This window comes from Physeter macrocephalus, chromosome 8 (genome assembly GCF_002837175.3).
Source record: "Physeter macrocephalus isolate SW-GA chromosome 8, ASM283717v5, whole genome shotgun sequence".
Taxonomy (NCBI): Eukaryota; Metazoa; Chordata; class Mammalia; order Artiodactyla; family Physeteridae; genus Physeter; species Physeter macrocephalus.
In genome coordinates this window covers 57,524,839-57,541,347 of record NC_041221.1, presented here as the reverse complement: position 1 = coordinate 57,541,347, position 16,509 = coordinate 57,524,839, and the positions used below count along the sequence as shown (strand labels likewise).

At 40.7% G+C, this 16,509-nt stretch overlaps 1 pseudogene; it reads left to right on the top strand.

The window, feature by feature from the left end:
* Positions 1-1,107: 1,107 nt before the first annotated feature.
* On the top strand, positions 1,108-7,909 carry LOC112063869 (serine/threonine-protein kinase PAK 1-like; annotated as a pseudogene).
* Positions 7,910-16,509: the final 8,600 nt, after the last annotated feature.

The following is a 16,509-nucleotide window of genomic DNA, read 5'->3' as shown; positions in this document are numbered from 1 at the left end:
GGTGAGCGGGGGCTCCTCTTCGTTGTGGTGCGAGGGCTTCTCATTGCAGTGGCTTGTCTTGTTGTGGAGCACGGGCTCTAGGCACGTGGGCTTCAGTAGTTGTGGCACGTGGGCTCAGTAGTTGTGGCTCACGTGCTCTAGAGCACAGGCTCAGCAGTTGTGGTGCACGGGCTTAGTTGCTCCACGGCATGTGGGATCTTCCTGCACCAGGGATCAAACCCGTGTCCCCTGCATTGGCAGGCAGATTCTTAACCACTGTGCAACCAGGGAAGTCCCAATCACATGTATTTTTAAAAGAGAGAGGCAGAGGAAGTTTTGAGGCAGACACTCAGAGAAGAAGACAATGTGAAGACAGAGGCAGAGATGGGAGGGTGGGGACACAAGCCAGGGATGCCATGCCTGCAGTCCCCAGAAGAGGGAAGAGGTAAAGAACAGATTTTCCCTGGAGTCTGCAGAGGGAATGTGGTCCTGCCAATACCTTGATTTCAGATTTTTGGGCTCTAGAACTGCAAGAGAATAAATTACTGTTGTTTTAAGCCACCAAGTTGTGGTGATTTCTTAGAGAAAAAAGTGCAGGAAGTGAATACAACTTGTCAAAATTATATTTCAGTGTTGCTTTAACCTGCATTTCCCTCACCAGACACATGGTTATTTAAAGTTTTATTTATTTAATGAATAATAAGGTTGGATGAAGCTAGGACAGAAAGCAGAAAGGTAAAAAAACCAGTTTGGAGGCTGCTGCAATATTTTAGAAGAGAAAAATACCCTGGCTTGAGATAAGATAATGGAGTGAGAATGAAGAGCACAGATTGGAGAGGTGGTTAAAGTTTTAAAAAGACAAGACTTTAGCGATTGCATAAGATTGTAGAGAGGGAGGAGATGAGGATAATGGACAACAAGGTAGGTGACTGAGATAGAAAATGCTGGAGGGGAGGAAGCAGGTTTGGAAGAAAAGTAAAGAATTCAGTTAGGAAGACTTAAGGTGCCTGTGAGACATGTGGGTGAAAATGTCTCCTGGGCTGTTGGCTACACAGGCCTAGAGCTTAGGACAGAGATCGTGGCTAGGGCCGTGCATTTGTAAGCCACCAGCATTTTGAAACTATTGACATGTGTGAGTCTTTTCTAGATAGAGTATTCAGGGTACAAAACAAACAAGACCTGGGACCAAACCCTGAGGAACAGCGTAAGTGGATGGTCAGAGAAAGAGTCTTTCAAACGTGATTGAGAAGAAGATGAGAGAGTAACAGGGAAGAATCAGAGGGTGTTTTTTAAGGACAGAATGATCAATGTCATTGAGCCGACAGATTCCAGATTTTAGTACCTCCCAAATCTGCCTCAGCTTTCAGACTGAGGCCAAGCTCTTCCTGGACAGCCCACAGCAAATGATGGAGCTTAACAAGAACGTTGAATAAGTAAGGACACTTCTGCCCAGCCCAGGGGTCCTTTAAGGAGCAATTTTTGCCCCAGGACTTCTTGTTGGATTGGCCAAGAAGTTTTAAGATTTGCATCACCATCTGAAGGCCTTCTATGTTCAAATCCTGCTTCCTCCCCTTTCATATTTCACAGGTGCTATTCCCAAAGAAACTTCTTGCACTGTTCACTCTATCCATTTCTGACACAGTGATCTTGCAGGAGAAGTTTCCATGGAATTAGAGGAAGTTGAGGAATAAATGCCCAGTAAATTTGAGACTCAATGGTGAAGAGGAAGAGCGAGGGAAGAAACGAGTGGGACTCGAGTCACTGGGGACTTGACTTTAATACTAGACAGGCATGGTGACTTCCCTGGCGGTCCAGTGGTTAGGACTCTGAGCTTCCACTGCAGGGAGCATGCGTTTGATCCCTGGTTGGGGAACTAAGAGCCTGCATGCTATGCAGTGTGACAAAGAAAAAAAGAAGAAAGAAAAAAGAATTGACAGTCATGAAATATTTCGATCTGGTAACTTGAGTGCGTGGAAGGGGTGATAGCTCAAGATCCCTGAGAAAAATGAAAGGATGGAATCCTGAGCTTAATAACCAGAGGATTCAGCTGAGACAAAAGGAGAAATCACTCTCCCACTGTGAGAGGAAGGAAGGAAGAAAGGACTGCATATAAGTTTGCAGATATAGTAGCAGGTGAGACCATGTGCTGAGAGGGAAGGAAGAGGTGATAGAGTGTGTTCAAGGACAGTAGAGATGGTTTGATGTTAACTGTAGTGAAGGATGGTTAATGGTGAAACACTGGAAGCATTCCAGTTTAAGCCAGGATTAGATAGAGATATTCACTATTACCACTTGTATCAGTAAGGTTCCCAGCCAGAGACAGATGACACAATCAAGTTGGGGTACCGAGAGGAGAGGGGCTATTGATGAAGTTTTGGCAGCATATAAGGGAAATTGGAAGATCTAGTGCAACACCCCAGGATTAGTAACCCAGGACACTGTTACCACTCCCAGGACCGAAGTAGGAAAAAGAGGAAAGTTACTGGAACTCAGTAACTTAGAAACTTAGAAAGCTGAGTGGAGAGGCTGGCTTTTAGGAACAGGGACTTTTGATAGGATGAGAGACACCTCCATTCATAGGGACCCACAAGTGGGGAGCTGGGAGAATAAATACTTAGACCTCACAATCCCTAATCCTTCCCTTTTCTTTGTTGGCCAAACCCAACCAAAAGCCAGAGAGCAAAGGAACAGAGTAGGGTGGGGAAGAATGAATTTGGAGGATTATAATATGCCTTACCACATGTAAAAATGTACCATAAAGCTACCAAAAAAGAAAAACAGTGCATTACTGGCTCAAAAATAGGTTATAGAAAAACCTGGTGAGTCTAAAAATAGGACCAAGTTAATATATGGCATTCATTATATGGTAAAGCTGTATTCAAACTAGTGGCACAAAAGATGAATTATTCATCAAATAATATTTTTGAACAGTTGGCTAGTGATTTAGAAAAGATAAGTTAAATCCCTACTTTTAGATACCTGTAAACTTTAAGATAAATCAACGATTTAAATGTAAAAGAACGTGAAGGGAATCTAACTGTATATATTTATATTTTGTTGTTTGGAAATTATCACAGGAACTGGAAACTACATTATAATTGAAAACATCTTTAGGGCAAAGAATACCATAAATGAGCTAAAAGATTCATTAAAAAATTAGGAAAAATTCATAACACATGTCAGAAAATTAATAGCCATAATGTAGAAATGAATAAATCTATAAAAAATTAACAATTCAATAGGAAAAAAATCTGTGATCGGTTTTAACAGGCCAATGATATAGGAAGAAACACATTGGTAAATAAATATAAAAATACTTCTGGCTTTATTAATAATCAAACATGAACTAAAAACAACTGTGAAAGGGACTTCCCTGGCGGTCCAGTGGTTAAGACTTTGTGCTTCCACTACAGGTAGTGCAAGCTCTATATCTGGTTGGGGAACTAGGATCCCTCATGCTGTGTGGTCAAAAAATTAAAAAAAAAAAAAAAAATCTACTAAAAAAAACAAACACAACTGTGAAATATAATTTCCATATCTATGAAGTTGTGAAAGATTGAAATGACCCATTGTTATAGGAAGTGAAGGAAAACAGACCCTCTAATTTACTGTGGGTATATAAATCAATACAACTTTTCTACAAGGCAATTTGACACACTGTATCAAAATATAAAATGTATACAGCTTTTGACACACCAATCTCAATTCTAGAATTTATTGTAAGGTGTAATTGCACAATGCAAAATGTTGTATCTGTTAGGATGTCCATTTCTGACTTTCTTTATTTTAGCCCCCTCCCAATCCATTAATATGGGACTAGACAGAAAAATTAAGATACAATCCTATTGTGGAATACTCTGTGGCCATTAAAATTAATATATGTTTCTATATTAATTCATGTGAAAATATATGCACAAGATCTATCAGTGAAAAAGACAGCATGTATAGAATAATCCCATTGATTTAAAATTGATTACTTAGTAATCTGGAATCACAGTATCTGGAAAGATAGTCATAAAATTGTTAGCAACAGTTATCATTTTTTGGGGTACTCTTATTCTTATTTGGCTTTTTCTGTGCTGTATGAATTTTTAATTTTTATTTTAATTTATTTTATTTTTGAATTTTTAAAGTGAATATGTGTAATTTTACAAAATATATATATTTTGTAAATACTTGTAAGTATAGTAATTACTTAAAGTACAGCTTTTTAAAAACATATTATAAAGGAAGAAATGAAATAGTTTATGTGAAGGTTAGAAGCAATTGTTATATAGAGAATTACAGGATTTCAGCAAATCCTTGACAGTGCAGGTAAATCTGGAACTCATGCATTTATGTCCCCGATGTTAGTGATGATCTCCAGTAGAGCTCAGTGGCTGTATAATCTGTCTTCTAAACGCTCTCCTTTGAATATCAAGAGCCAATCTCATGAACTCAGATTATAGAGTTTTACCCTCACGTATAGTGTAAGGAGCATGCAGAACATGATGGATAGGAAAGACCTTTCAGACAGGAAGAGGAAAGAGAAAGTTTTACATAAGAGAAAAGGAGACAGATTAGGAGGGCTGCAAGCTGAGAGAAGATAAGCATAATTGAATCCTGGAACAGGAATTTGATGAGCCATCATTCTTGGCCTTGGGCAAAGGAGAATGTAGCAAGATGATAGTAAACCCAGATAGCTTCAGGGAGAATTTGAGAACATCCAGGCTTGTAATCAGCCTCATGGCTTTATCTATCATAGCTCTGGAATGATAAATTAACAAGGGCACTGGGAGGATTCTAGAGCAATGGGCCTGAGATACAGTATTATTCAAAGCCTATGACCTTCATATGCTACTTTTTTTTTTTTTTTTTTTGTCTGCACCATGTGGCATACAGGATCTTAGTTCCCCAACCAGTGATGGAACCTGCGAATGGAGTCTTAACCACTGGACCACCAGGGAAGTCCTATATGCTACTAAATGGTAGGAAGCAGAGATGCTGAAAGGACTGTAAACATTCTACACCCAATTCAAATGTGGGCATGTGTTGGGGGGAGTTTACCACACCACCAAGCAAACAATTCTTGGACCCCAGCTGCGTGTCCTACAATTCAGCTCCATTCTGACACTATCTACCTGGAAACAGTGTCAGATTCCACAGGTTAAGGGTTCATTTCTACAAGACTGTCCCTCACACCATCTCTCTGCCTAACTTAAGATGCCCGTCGCAAGTCCAGATTGTCATCTGTACTTCTGACTATAAATCAGAGGTTCCCATGACGCCCCCCCTCGTGTTCAATTAATTTGCTAGAGCAGCACATGAAACTCAGAGAAGCATTTTACTTACTAGATTACTGGTTTATTATAAAATGGTGTAATTTAAAAATAACCAGATGGAAGAAATGCATAGGGAAAGTTATGGGGAAATGGCTCGGAGAGTCCATGCCCTCTCTGAGCCCACTACGCTTCCCAAATCTCCACCTGTTCACCAACCCAGAAGGTTTTTAAACCCTGCCCTTTGGGGCTTTAGTGGATGCTTCATTACACAGGCATGATTGATTCAATCATTAGTCATTGGTGATTGATTCAACTTCCAGCCTCTAGGGGAAGGTCAGGGGGGTGGGACTGAGAATTCCAACCCTCTACCCCCAAGGTTGGTTCCCAGGCAACCAGCCCCACCCTTCAGTGCTTTCCCAAAGTCACCTTATTAACCTAACAAGACACACCTGTATCTGCTCTCGTCAGAGGAAATTCCAAGCGTTTTAGGAGCTCTGTGCCAGAAACAGGACAAAGAACAAATATGTATTTCTTATTATAAATCACAGTATCACAGGCTGAAAGATCAAAGTGGCTTGGGCTGGGAAAAGAAAGCTGTAGTTGGTGAAGAACTTACACCTGGAGAATTGTCCGCGCAATGGGCGCAGTAACCATCATGAGTAGTTACCATGCAGGACCAGACAGTCCTCAGCAGATGCCAGGGCTGACGACTGAGGACACAGACTAGCCGCACTACACTGGAGGTAGGAGAAGACCCAGAGCAGCCCAGTCCAATGGAACTATAATGCAAGCTACACGTACAATTTACGGTTTTCGAGCAGCCACATTAAAAAAGTTAAAAATAGGTGAAATTAATTTGAATAGTTACCATATTTATTTAACCCAATATAAGCCAAAATATTTTCATTTTAACTTGAAATCAATATAAAATATTAAGGAGATAGTTTATATATATACTTTTGGGTACTACACCTTGGAAAGCCCGTATGTATTTTACATTTACTGCACAGCTGCATGTGGCCCATCCACATTTCCAGGGCTCAGTAGCCACCCCTGGCTAGTGACTATTGTATTGGATGGCATAGATCAAGAGAATAGGAGGTAGACTTAAGGCCCTTCTTCTCCCCATCATTAATACATAGAAGCTTCCTTCTCTACTCAGCAACAATCTTGGCAAGGAAGAGGGGGGAGAGGAGACCCCTCTGGCTGTAAAAAATGTCTTTGATAGGAAGTTAAAATTATGGATTGATTAAGAGACTTTTTTTTTTTTTTTTTTTTTTTTTTTTTTTTGCGGTACGCGGGCCTCTCACTGTTGTGGCCTCTCCCGTTGCGGAGCACAGGCTCCGGACGCGCAGGCTCAGCGGCCATGGCTCACGGGCCCAGCCGCTCCGCGGCACGTGGGATCCTCCCGGACCGGGGCACGAACCCGTGTCCCCTGCAACGGCAGGCAGACTCTCAACCACTGCGCCACCAGGGAAGCCCCAAGAGACTTTTAATTGGAGGTAACAGTTAATTTTTTTTATAAACAAGAGAATTTTATTTCTCACAGTTCTAGAAGATAAGTCCAAGATTAAGGCCCTGACAAATCCAGTGTCTGGTGCGAGCCCACTGCCTGGTTCATAAATGGCCATCTCTTTGCTGTGTCCTCACATGGTGAAAGGAGCAAGGAGCTCTCTGGGGGCTCTTTTTTTAATTAGGGTAGAGTTTTTTTACAATGTTGTGTTAGTTTCTACTGTACAGTGAAGTGTACAGCAGGCTCTTATTAGTTATCTATTTTATGCATATTAGTGTATACATGTCAATCCCAATCTCCCAATTCATCCCAACCCCCCCCTCTCCCCACACCCCTGTTTCCCCCCTTGGTGTCCATACGTTTGTTCTCTCCATCTGTGTCTCTATTTCTGCCCTGCAAACCAGTTCATCTGTACCATTTTTCTAGATTCCACATATATGCGTTAATATACTATATTTGTTTTTCTCTTTCTGACTTACTTCACTCTGTATGACCCTCTCTAGGTCCATCCACATCTCTACAAATGACCCAATTTCGTTCCTTTTTATGGCCAAGTAATATTCCATTGTCCTTTGACAGACGTGGTAACAGAAAGCTGCATGGATGAAGGCCAGACTGCAGCTGTGTGCCGTGAGTGCCTGCAGGCTTTGGAGTTTCTGCATTCGAACCAAGTTATTCATAGAGACATCAAGAGTGACAACATCCTGTTGGGAATGGATGGCTCTGTCAAGCTAACTGATTTTGGATTCTGTGCCCTGATCACCCCAGAGCAGAGCAAACGGAGCACCATGGTGGGAACACCGTACTGGATGGCACCAGAGGTTGTGACATGGAAGGCCTATAGGCCTAAGGTTGACATTGGTCCCTGGGCATCATGGCCATCGAAATGATTGAAGGGGAGCCCCCATACCTCAGTGAAAGTCCTCTGAGAGCCTTGTACCTCATCGCCACCAATGGGACCCCAGAGCTTCAGAACCCAGAGAAGCTGTCAGCTATCTTCCGAGACTTTCTGAACTGCTGTCTTGAAATGGATGTGGAGAAGAGAGGTTCAGCTAAAGAGATGCTGCAGCACCAGTTCCTGAAGATTGCCAAGCCCCTCTCCAACCTCACTCCACTGATTACTGCAGTAAAGGAGTCAACCAAGAACAATCACTAAAACCACATTCACCCCAGCCTCTTTGTGCCAAGGCTTCTGTGAAATAAATGCTCATTTTGGGAAAAAAAGAGAGAGAAAAAAAAAAAGAAGATGTGGTATATGTATCACATCTTCTTTATCCATTCTTCTGTTGATGGACATTTAGGTTGCTTCCATAACCTGGCTGTTGTAAATAGTGCTGCAGTGAACATTGGAGTGCATGTGCCTTTTTGAATTATGGTTTTCTAATTTTACCTAGAGACTAAGTTTTTCTTCAATTATCAGTGGCAGTGGGGACTCAAGGACAAGATGAGATTATTTGAAATAAAGAAATGTATAATCTGCTGTACATCTAAGTAGTATTGGGTACATTTCAACCCATATTACAAAAGTTTGGAGAATTGTTTTTACTGTCTGGGAACCTAGACCTTATTAAGCATATTGAAAAAGTAAGTCACTATTCATCTCACTGGATTTAGGCATGGTTCTACAGCAAGTAAGGCAGTATTGCTTGAACCCTCCAGATGCTTGTAATCTAAAGCCAAGACTACATAACACTGGTCATTACAAGCAAGTCATGATCTTTGGGAATGGGGTTCCTTGGGGGACAGAAGCTTCATAACTAATATGGTTTCAAACAGCACTAATGCAGTGCTTTAGAAAAGCTCTTCTCTAAGCTGTTTTTACTACAGTGTTGTACCCACCAGGCTGGCTCTCTCTTCTCTGCCTTTACTTTCCATGTTCCCTGTCTAAAATACCTCTACCCTCCGTTCTGATACCTGATTCTATCCACACTTCACAAACCAATGTATGTTCTCTCCTTGCCATGAATCATGCTGGGACTTGTTCAATTTAAATAAAATTTATTGTGTGGTTCACATTAAGTGGCTTAGCTCTTAATTATATACTCTTTTGTATTATTTTCTAGTTGTTTTCTTTGTGAATTTCTCATCTCACCAGTGAATTCTTGATCTACTATGGGAAGAAACTTTTCTTTCTTTTATATATCTGATGCATTCAAAAAGTTCTGGGCTTGAGATTAATCCTCAAAATATACTTGTTGCTTGAATTGAATCAACTAAATAGTCTGTGATGATTCAATTTGAAAATTAAAGTAGCTAAATGTAGTCATACTCTCTTAGCTTAGAGATGCATTTACAGAATGGGGAGTGCTAACTGCAAACAGATAATTATATGGAATTAATATTCTGGGCATTGCAGAGACAATTTTGATTCTATCTTTGAATATCCTGAGTTGAGAAAAGCTCCTGACCTATATTCTTCCAACCGTTGTTCATAAAACTGTTGATCATTTCTTCTTAGCTGCAGTGAGAAAAAAAAATGATCACCATCCGTAAATGGTTCTGCTATTTGTCATTTATTTCTTCCACTAGTTCCTAAAATGTGCTCTTCCTCCTCAAGTATTTTAATATACAAATGAGTACAGCTCTGGTAGGTATATTTCTCCTGATGAGTCAATGGGATCACTTCCAGTACTACAATGTGCACATCTTTTATCAATGACAATGGGTTGAAACTATTCACCAGAACATGAAATAAAGGCTCACTCCCAATTTTTGGCTTCACTTTTCTTTTGGCCACACCACACAGCTTGCAAGATCTTAATTCCCCAACCAGGGATTGAACCCGGGCCAAGGCAGTGAAAGCACCAAGTCCTAACCACTGGACCGCCAGGGAATTCCTGTCTTCACTTTTACCATGCTCAAGAAAAGAAAGAGTTTGGCATGCCCACGCAAATGGAGGCAAAGTAAGTAGGGCATATGATGATGTATTACAATTGACTCATCAGGAGAAATAGGCCTACCAAAGCAATATTCCATGTGTTTTACACACACACACACACACACACACACACACACACACACACAAGCTTTAATATGAAATACTTCAGAGACAACAGTGCTATAATACATCAGTGCTACTCAAAGCAGTGCTCAAGGAAGTATGCGTCTAATACTCTGGGGAGTCGTTTAAGTCCTTCTGGCACATTGTAAGATAATAAAGATATCTAAATAAGTTTATAGCCTCAGTTCTGATTTTGGATGACTTCACAAAACCTTGAGTTTATCATTTGTTTTTAATCATAGCCCTTTAACATTTGTCAGGCACATGGCTTTTTCTTGTTTCATCTTGAGAATTTTGATGTTGATATTCTGTCATTTAAAATCATCTTTATGCTGTTTATTTTTGTGTGTGTGCTGAAATAATAATTCTTTGAATAGAAAGGCTTGTACACTTTAGATGGGGAATTCACTTCAAAGGGAACTGTGCTTGGTCAAAGAAATAGATACTTTAGTAATTGTGATATCTATAGATCCACAGAGTTAGAACTTCTCAGAGGCTTCAAGGAGTTATTTCAAAGCTGAGTAATTTCTTTTAAATGTGTTTTTAAAAATATTTATTTCTGGGCTTCCCTGGTGGCACAGTGGTTGGGAGTCCGCCTGCCGATGCAGGGGACGCGGGTTCGTGCCCCGGTCCGGGAGGATCCCGCATGCCGCGGAGCGGCTGGGCCCGTGAGCCATGGCCGCTGAGCCTGCGCGTCCGGAGCCTGTGCTCCGCGACGGGAGAGGCCGCAGCAGTGAGAGGCCCGCGTACCACACACACACACACAAAAATAATAATAATAATAATATATATATTTCTTTATTTTGGCTGCGCTGGGTCTTAGTTGTGGCATTCAGACTTCTTAGTTGCGGCATGCATGCGGGATCTAGTTCCCTGACCAGGGATCAAACCCGGGCCCCCTGCATTGGGAGCATGGAGTCTTACTCACTGGACCACTAGAGAAGTCCCTAAAAGCTGAATAAATTCTTTATGTGGGTTCAACAATGGGGAATAATATGGGCTAGTAGATTAGGCAGGTAGATGGCAATGTTTTAGAGTGAAGAACTCTATACAAAAAAATACATAATAATGGATTATGTTAAAACTATCAACATAATAATTATGTTGTTATGCAGCTATTCATTTCACAAATATCTCTTGAGGGTTTACTATGTGCCAGCACTTTCTTAAATGGTAGGTGAGCTGTGATGAACAAGACAGACATTGTTCCTAGGGAATTACCTGGTGGTCCAGTGGTTAGGACTCTGCGTTTCCACTGCAGGGGGCAGGGGTTAGATCCCTGGTTGGGGAACTAAGATCCCCACATGCTGTGTGGCAAGGTCAAAAAAAAAAAGACAGACATTGTTCCTAAACTTGGGAGTTGAGAATTTAGCAGATACTAATATATTGATAATTGAATGGAGAAATAAAGTTCTTACTCTTATCTTAGGTGACCGGCGGTTTGCTGGTACATGCAGTGTTCCTTAGAGTGCGGCAAATAAAACATCAATTTAGTTTCCTTTTTCAAATTCCATGTAAATGGAAACGAAGGTTTGAGTCAGGTACATTACATACCATAATATTACATCCCATAATATTTAGCCTCACAACAAAGGAAGCATAAAATCTCAAGTCCTTGGCTAGTTTAGGGGTTTAAAGTGCAGACTGATGGCTTGAAGGTTTGTTTGGATTCCTTTTCAGTCTAAATAATGTTTTATAAGAGACGCTTCTCTTTTTTTAAGCTGTCAAAATTAGGCTTGAGGAAAGCGCATACTCCTTTTCATATCTCATCCTTCACACATTTCTAGAAACATTAGATAAACTTTTAAGTATTGAGAAAACATGAGATTTTTTTTTTTAAGTCTTGATTCTTTGATACCCTAGGACAACTAAAATATTGACTAGGATCAAATATGAGGTTGAGGGAGCATGTTATGTCCAGACAGCAAATAGATAACAAGTATCTCTTAAGAGTGTTGCTAGTTTTATAATCTTCTTTATAGTACAGATAAACTGTGGATATGACCTTCATTTGAATCTGAAGCATGTTGCAAGTCAGCACAGAGAACAAATGTAAACATTTAGAGTTTTTTAAAGAAAAATTGCCACGTTTGCAAAAGTTATTGCTTTGAAGTTTTTTTGTTTTTAAATAATGCTCTATGTAGAATCAAATCTTTTTTTTCCTTTTAAAAAAAAATTTATTTATTTATGTATTTATTTTTGACTGCATTGGGTCTTCCTTGCTGCACTCGGGCATTCTTTAGTTGCGTCATGTGGGGGCTACTCTTTGTCGTGGTGCGCGGGCTTCTCACTGCAGTGGCTTCTCTTGTCACGGAGCGTGGGCTCTAGGCACGTGGGCTTCGGTAGTTGTGGCACGCAGGCTCAGTAGTTGTGGCTCGCAGGCTCTAGAGCACAGGCTCAGTAGTTGTGGCGCACGGGCTTAGTTGCTCCGCAGCATGTGGGATCTTCCTGGACCAGGGCTCGAACACGTGTACCCTGCATTGGCAGGCAGATTCTTAACCACTGTGCCACCAGGGAAGCCCCTAGAATAAAATCTTGAAAAAAAATAAAGAAGGCAAATGGAAGGAACATCAGTAAGGGTATAATAAAAAATAAATGAACATCAACTGTTTGTCCTTACCAAAGGCAACTGGATCTGAGTCTAATAAGCAATGCTCTCCAGTCAATGAAAATGAAATGGCATAAATCACGACCTAGGTGTGGAAAGAAAACACAAAGGAGAATAAGGAGACTTTCCAAGAAAGATCTCACTCTTTAATATATTTACCTTGTTTCTACTTTCTCCAAAGAGAACAACCAAGGAGTTTCTTCAGCATTTTAGAGCATAGCTGGCATGGGAAGCAGCAATCCCCATGTAGGCAGAACACAAGGAGGCTGTGGGGTTTCTTCAAATAACCTAAAGCGGAAGCCAACAGTGGTCATGTCCCTCCTCTCCCCTCTTTCTCTTCCCCCTTCCTCAATTCCTCTTCCCCAATTCTGTGAACAATAGAATTTTTAAAATTGAAATTTGATGGTATCCTTGACCTGCTTGAATTCCTTAATGGTTTGTGATTGCTCTTCAGATAAAATTTAAAATCCTACAAATTTCTGCATGATCTGGCACTCACCTCTCCAGCTTCATTTTCTACCTTTCTTTGCCTTCCCCACTGAGTTTCAAACTCAATGACCTGCTTGCTGTTTGTCAAATAAACCAAGCTCTGTGATCCTTCAGAGTATCACTGTTTCCGTCTGTGTGGGAAAATCTTCATTACCACCCCCAGCCCTCCCCAGGCTACCACTACCAGCTAGTTCCTCCTCAACCTTCAAGTCTCAGCTTTAGCGGCTCGCCAGCCTAGGTTAGACTACATATTATTATTATTATTATTATTATTATTATTTTAATTAATTTATTTATTTTTGGCTGCGTGGGGTCTTAGTTGCGGCACGCAGGATCTTTCATTGTGGGGCACAGGCTCTTCATTGCGGTACGCAGGCTTCTCTCTAGTTGTGGTGCACAGGCTCCAGAGCGTGTGGGCTCTGTAGTTGTGGTGCGTGGGCTTACTTGCCCCACAGCATGTGGGATCTTAGTTCCAAGACCAGGGATCGAACTGTCGTCCCCTGCATTGCAAGACGGATTCTTAACCAATGGACCACAATGGAAGTCCCTAGGCTACATATTATTACAGTATCCTATACTTTGCCTTTACACATACTACTTGTATAAGTGAAACTACTCAAACCAATAGTAATTTTAATAGAAACATGATGAGTTATTTGTCTATCTTTTTTTTAAAAAATGTTTTGGCCGCACAGCACAGCATGTGGGATCTTAGTTCCCCAACCAGGGATTGAACCTGTGCCCCCTGCATTGGAAGCACAGAGTCTTAACCACTGGACTGCCAGGGAAGTCCCTATTGTCTCTCTCCCTATTGTCTCTTTCTCCCTAGATTTTAAGCTTCATGAGGGCAGGGATTGTGCCTATCTTGTTTATTACTGAATTCTACATACCTGACACTGTGTCTGACTCAGAGTTGGTGCTTAATCAATATCTCTGAAATGAATGAGGCTCTGTTGTAGTTATGAGAGGGCTCAGTGGGAAACCTTGTCATTGACTGTTCACCTTGAAGCAGGTGAACATGGTTTTTGCTTCATCTAAAAGTTCAAATCTAAATCACCTAAGAAAGTGAATAATGTAGATTTTACAGAATGCTTTCGAGGGAGCTGAAGAAGAGAATGACATCACATACCACACAGCCAAGTTTCATTGAACATTCCTATTAGACTTTTCTGTTCTTCTCCTCAAAGTTCCTTTTTAGTGTGTTGTCTTCCTCTTTACCTTTCAAGAACCCTGTCCAGCTTTACAGACTCAGCCTTCACCACTCTGATTTCACCAAGCCCACAGAGATCTTTCTCTATTCCTTTTCTAATGTGGAACATTATAGCCTTCATCCTTCTATAAACTTGCAAGAACTGACTTAAATACCACAAACTTGGTCGTTTAAAGAACAGAAATTTATTGTCTCACAGTTCTAGAGGCTAGAACTCCATGATCAAGGTATGGGTAGGACTGGTTCCTTCTCAGGGCTGTGATGGGGAATCTGTTCCATGGATTTAGCTTCTGGTGGTTTGCTGGCAATCTGTGACATTCCTTGTCTTGGAGAAGCATTACCTTAATCTCAGCTTTCACCTTCACATGACGTTCTCCCGGTGTGCATCTCCATCCAAATTTCCCTTTTTATGAGGACACAAGTCATATTGAATTAGGGTCCATCCTAAATGGACTCATCTTAACTAATTACATTTGCAGTGACCCTATTTCCAAATAAGGTCACATTCTGAGGTATTGATAGTAGAACTTCTACATATTAATTTTTAGAGGACACAGTTCAACTCATAACAAGCCTCCTGCTTCTCATCTCTCTCTATAAGAAAAAACTCTTTTTGACTCTATCTTCCCTATAAAAGGGGTTGGAGGGAATTACAGGTGAGGGGAATTGTTTATAGTGAATATATTTTATCTGTCCAAAATAATTTCCTCTTACAAGTGACTGAAAAACTAAGAAATTAGTCAATCTTTTCTGTGGATTTATCTTCCAAAAATATAGATCAGGTGACATCATTCTCTTGCTCAAAGGCTGAGGGTAGACAATACCTTATCTCTCTTGGTGGCCACTGCATCTCTAGTACCTGGCTCATGGCTAGTTACATATTAGGTACTTACAGATATTTGTTGAATGCAACTGAAAAACTTTAATGGCTGCTTTTCACTTGCAGAACAAAGACCGAATTCGTCAGCCTAGCCCACAGCAATTTGACTGCAACTTATCTTTCTAGCTTATCCTACCATTCCACGCCTTACAACTATATACCTTTGGCCATAAAAACCATTCTACAGGGCTTCTCTGAGTACATTCTTCACTTTCATGCCCATTCTTTAACTCAGCCTTTTCCCTTTGCCTGGAATGTGTTTCTACCTTCTAGCTAGCCAGCCTTTAAGGCCCAGCTCAGACTGTCTCCACCTCTTCTGATGATAAGCCTTTCTCCTCTAGGTAGAATTGATCTCTTTTTCAGATAGTCTCATAGTACTTTGTATTCTTTTCACAGTAGAACTCGTGGTAGAATTATTTTGAATTGTGTCTATCTCCCAAGTAGATTAAAATTCTTATAGGACCATATGTCCTATTCATGTTGTTATCATTCACAAAGTCAGGCACTCCTCTTTGAACTATAAGTATCACCCAGCACAATTTTAATTAGTGAGTTTTAAAATTAAATGCAATTGATTTTGGACTTCTTCCCCTAGGTTAGCTTTTTCTTTTTCTTTTTCTTTTTTTTTCCAGTACAAGGACTCCTTTGTAATCATACTTTTGGGATTTTTCTGAAAAACTGTATAATGACAAAAAAGCTATGATAAATTTAATAGTATTTTAAAATAAATTTGTGTTCTACTTACCACCAAAGCATCTACAGACATAGGGGAAAAAATGGATGTTCACCTGTTACCAGACATATTATAATGTTTGGTGCATATGTGGATTTGTGAAAAGTGAATGGCTTACAAACTGCAGTTTTCTAGAAAATAAGGGCCCATTGCAGATTTTTGATTGGGTGATGACAAAGGAATGTTAAACCACATAAAAATGAGATTACGGGCTTCCCTGGTGGCGCAGTAGTTGAGAATCCGCCTGCCGATGCAGGGGACACGGGTTCGTGCCCCGGTCCGGGAAGATCCCATATGCCGCGGAGCGGCTAGGCCCGTGAGCCTGCGCGTCCGGAGCCTGTGCTCCACAACGGGAGAGGCCACAGCAGTGAGAGGCCCGCATACCGCAAAAAAAAAAAAAAAATGAGATTAATTTTTTTCAAAATATTCTGCCTTGTATTCATACCTTTATTCATTCAATGAATATTTGTTCAGTTCTAGTTATGTGCTAGACAACATCCTAAGTGTTGGCATACAAGAGGGACCAAGGTGGTGTCAGTGGAGGTGATGAGAAGTGGTTGGATACTGGACATATTTTCAAAGTAGAGCCAACAGGATTTACAGACAGATTAGCTGTAGTGTGTATGAAAGAAAAGAGTCAAGAGTGATTCCAAGGTTTCTGACTGGAGCAATTGGAAGAAAGGGGTTTGAGGATAGGGGGTAATCAGGATTTTGCTTTTGGACATAGTAAATTTGAGATGATTATGAGTCAAGAGAAGATATCTTTAGACATATGCTAATGTGGGTACCTGTTCAATGAGGATAAACACAATTAGAGGCGTGCTAGAGCTGGTGC